The sequence below is a fragment of the Lemur catta genome, chromosome 1 (genome assembly GCF_020740605.2).
Source record: "Lemur catta isolate mLemCat1 chromosome 1, mLemCat1.pri, whole genome shotgun sequence".
Classification (NCBI taxonomy): domain Eukaryota; kingdom Metazoa; phylum Chordata; class Mammalia; order Primates; family Lemuridae; genus Lemur; species Lemur catta.
In genome coordinates, this window is record NC_059128.1 from 208,723,384 (window position 1) to 208,728,186 (window position 4,803).

Consider the following 4,803-nt stretch of genomic DNA (forward strand, 5'->3'; position numbering starts at 1 on the left):
GAGGGACAAGAGGTACGAAGGCCTGGAGAGGCTGTGGTGTTCTTCTCCTCCAAGTCATACTCAATCATGAGAATGGCGATCCAGTGCCTCACTGGAGATGGCAACACCAGGCTAGTGCAGTTCATGCATAACAGAAAAATAGAATAGGGGACAACCATCACTTGTTAAATACATGGTATATACCAGGCCCTATGCTTCATGTTGTTTCTCTCATCTAATTCTCACTACACCCCTACCATCATGCTACAGAAATACGTAAGACCTAGAAATTGAGGTCCTGAGAGATTACAGTTGCACAACCTCACTCAACTAGTGAGTACCAGAACTAGGGATTTGAACCCAGTTCTCTGTGACTCCAGAACCCAGTGAGTTTTCTATGACAGCCCAGGAAAAAGAGTTCAAGATTCAGAGGTAAGGGCATCTCAGTGGCTCTGCTCACTAAGGCTCCTGAGAATGGAGCGGGCAGACAGAGCAGCCATTGTTTGATGTCCTGTGACTGAGAAGCTGGCTTTTTAACTTTATTGTTAATATTATGCCTTTGGAGATGAGGTCCAAGATAAGCAAATTTGCCTTTGGGTGTCAGAGAAGTTCCGTATCCAATGGTGATGATTCTGGCTGTGCAGTGGAGGAGTACTCCTGGGTCCTCCTGATCTGGCCTTAGACCAGAGAAGATCCAGCTCTATTTTGCTTGCTTACCAGAAAAAAACTTTCCTTATGTTATCAGCCCTGAAGAGAAACATTGGATTAAAGGCCTTTTTACCAGTTGCCACCACATGATAATGAGGTGTGGTATTATCTGTCTTTGAGTGAAGAGGAGAGAAAAGAATTGTAAGTGTTCAGTGCTTAGTAGCAGAAAGAAGCATTTGGAAGAGGAATGATTAAACTTTTGTCCAGAGCAGGATCAGACGCCATGTGTGTGCAGTGTGGGTTGAAGATCAAGGTGAGAATTGCAGTGTTTGTCTCTAAAGGGAGCCCTGGAGTGTGCTGGCACCCATTCTGTTTTGTCTGTTTCACATGCAGAGAGTTGCTGGTCAACCTCATCTTTTTTTATCAAGATGGAAAAATTCACCTTGGCAAGTGCCATGCTGAATTGCTCAACCCCTAGTGCTCAGCATTTGCTGAGATAATTTTGTTATTGTGCGCACAGAAGCTAAGAGTCGCCATTGGCACATGAAATACTTCTGCTGCCTTGAGTGTGAAATGTTCCCAGGAGGACAAGGTGTATCATAAAGGATGGCCACCCATTCTGCTGTGGCTGTTTGAGTCTGTCTATGCAGAGTGCTGTGAAACCTATGGGAACATACTGGCGTTCACCATGTGCAGATGACCTATAACAGGCAGCACTGGCGTGCTACAGAAGCATGCTTTTCCTGTGCCTAGTGTAAATCCTTTTTGTTGGGATGTCTCTTTCTTCCCACACAAAATCAGATTCATTGCTCAAAACATGTAGTCTTGGCAAAGATACTCGTGCCTCTAATTCTTCCAATTCTGCCTTTTGATCAGTTCCATCAAGAGACACCAGAAGAAGTATGAAATGGTCAAAAGCAGTCATTACAGTCTCTCCTCCTGCTCTGAAATACAAGTTCCCTGGCCTCTCAGGTAATGCTGACAACACCCTTTCTGGGAAATTGGATGATTTGAGTCTCTCCAGGCAAGGGACAAGTTTTGTCAATGAAGAATTTTGGAAAGGCAGTGTAGAGGATGAAACCCCAGTAGACCCTCAAAAATGGGCTGAGCATGAAGATTGTGTGACACAGCTTCTCCTCAAATTTGGTGATAAAAGTCTTTTCAGCAGAAGCCCAATGATATCAGCATTGGATATCTGATGACCTGGTTAAAAGTAAAACCAAGTTAAAGCAAAACAACCAGAGACTTGCAAGTAAAAATTACTGATCTCATATGTACTGGGCACAGTCAGAGGATGGACTAGGCAATTCTGCAAGCAGTAGAAGACTCCAGAAATTGGATCTGGACCATGGAGTGTCAGGTTATAATCATGATCAAATACAGGAGTATGAATATTCCCTGGAGTGTTTGACAGACTTGAAACCAGAGCAACGTGTTCAGGATTCTATGGATTCTTTGGCTTTGTCTAATATCACAGTGGCTTCAGCGGATGGAGGAAGCAAGCAGAGGTCATGATGATTTTCTTTGCAAACTCTGAGGAAATGGAGGCAGAAGATTGTGACAAAACAAGCAACATGGGAACATCGAACTCTTCTATACTGCATAGGTATGCAAAGTCCTTAAAGAGTCTAAGTTCTGAGTTGTGTTCAGGAAAAAAGTAATTTGTGAAGAGGAACTAGTACATCTGCCGGTACTCAGATGATCCAAATCTCAATCCACTACAGCAGGTCATGTTTTCAGATGATGTCATTGACCATGGAAAATACAATGGCATCAAAATTGAGCATCCTCCAATGAATGAAAGGATTCAGGTCTACCATTTTGAAGAGAAGGGATCCAGGTCTCATAACCATGTCCACGGGAGAAGTAGAAACTCCCACTCTGAAAATACCCTGAATATTTGTTACAGAAAGAAAATGTTCTACCCAGGACAGACTGCAGCTTTGCATTCCCAATAACTACAAGTGAGTTATATGGAATAAACATGCCAAGAAGATCCAAGCATACATCCAGAATGCTGATCTCTACAGACAGCATGCCCATCCACTTCTGATCATGTACTGCAGAGCTCCAGGGGGTTCTGGGATTCCTTATGTTCCTCCCTTCCTTCTCCTCCTCCAACTCAGAAAAAAAGGATATTTTCTTGGACAACCAATCCCTCAGCCCCAGCCATAGAGATACACCTTCTATACAGACAACCTTTCTAGTCCAAATTTTGTACTCCCTGCCCGTCAATTTGGTCCGAGGACAAGTAAATCCAAGAAGAAAAAGGGACACAATGGTAAAAACTGTATTATTTCTTAACCTAGTAGGTATGGAGATCATTTGTTTAAAATTTAGTCATTAACCATTGGAATCATAGCTTTTTTTTCTTCCATAGGAAAGTGATTAAAATATTTTAAAGTGCTTTGCCCATGTAAATGAGAACCCAACTGTTGTTTACAGTGTCAGATTAACATTTGAAAGATATAATTTCTCCTGTTTACCCTCCTTGGATGGTACCCAGTGGATGCATTACAGTTTTATATAGCTGCTTTGGTCTCCAATCTTCGAGAGAACACTTGAGTAACTGTCTCAAGGTGATTGGACAGAGATGTTGATTTTATAAGATGGAGAACTCCAGCCTCTTTTGTAAAGCAATAGTCATTCATGTCAGTCAGATTGGCTCGTTCCTGATCAGTCTGTCTTTTGATGCAATGCATGTTGTCACATTGACCTAGCTAACTATTGCGTTGAGGCCTACTTATCCCTTTTCAACCCTCAGCAGACAGGTAAACACTGCATTGTATTAGCTCCAGCTACAGATTGAGAAAAGCATTACTATGTATAATTTAGTATTTCATAGACTTAAGTGTATTCCTAACTTAATGGTGCAAACATTAATGTGCATACTGTACAGTTCAGATTTTAAAGCTGATATTTTTATATCTCTGAATTGTAAAACCTTTGTTACACAGCAGTGCTAGGTGTGTTAGGGGACTGAAAACAGCATTTATGAATGAAATAATTGCTTATATTTTAGTCAAGGTTTATAAGTTTAGATGGTCAAATTTATATTGCCTAGTGATTAAAAATGCAAATTTTTTAAAATTTTCAATATTAAAAAGGCTTTGCATGGTGGAGCTATATAAATACGCTTTAATATGGCTGTTTTAATCTTAAAAGTGTTATTTAGGGGTCAAGCAATGTAAACTGTACAAGTGTAAAAAAAAAGCACAAAACACCCACATACCCCTGAAATATACAGTAAAAACAAGGGAAAGTTGTTTTTTCGCCTCCCTTTGAGGGTGACAGGAGAGTGCCTTTATCTCACGGGAAGAGACTGAAACTGCAAGGATCTGCTTTTGTGGCAGAGGACTTGGGGTATTTATTTATTATTTGAAAAGAGGTTATTCCTTTATATCCCTCCCTTCCAGCTAATTTGTTGGCCTTTAACCATGATTTTGAAAACTGGGTCTTCTGATTATGTTTTTCTTTCAAAATCTTTAAATTAGAGGATGCTGTGCCACTGAGTACTTCAAGTTAATTTGAGGTTCTAGCTCAAGGGAAAATTATGTTAGATTTGAATTAATGAGCTGCTATTTGGATATATGCCACTCTTACACGTATGTCTCGGTTCTAACTACAGGTCTCAGTGTCACCTAGGACCTTTAGGGAGACATTTAATAAATGTTAACAAAAACAAACAAAAAAAGGGGGGTTAGGACAAGATGAGAACATGGGCTGGGCTCTTGGATGGACAGGAGCAGCTGGGGTGGAGAAAGATACCCCAGTCTCTCCCCACGTTCCCTCCTCCCAGACTCTCCTTACCTTGGCAGAGGAGATGACCAACAGGCAAGAGCAAGGCGGTCAAGCAATTCTACTCAGGACTGAAATGGGAGCGAGGAACCCAAGCCCAGGGATTCTCAGTTGGAAAATCCTTGAAAAATCCTGCCTGTGTTTCAGACTGTCAGCTTGTAGGAGAAGAGACAGTGCAATTGATAATATGTTGTAAGAGCCTTAAATAAGCTTTTAAATTCTGATCTAACCACATCTATAAAATATGTGACCATAAAAATAGTTATGAAATATTATTAAGAAAAAGCGTGAGATAAAAATTATATAGAGAGTATGTCCTCCCCTTATCCACAGTTTTGCCTTTCAAGGTTTCAGTTACCTGCAGTCAACCATGGTCCG

General features: G+C 40.9%; 1 pseudogene; it reads left to right on the forward strand.

The window, feature by feature from the left end:
• Positions 1–532: 532 nt before the first annotated feature.
• On the forward strand, positions 533–2,931 carry LOC123641819 (annotated as a pseudogene).
• Positions 2,932–4,803: the final 1,872 nt, after the last annotated feature.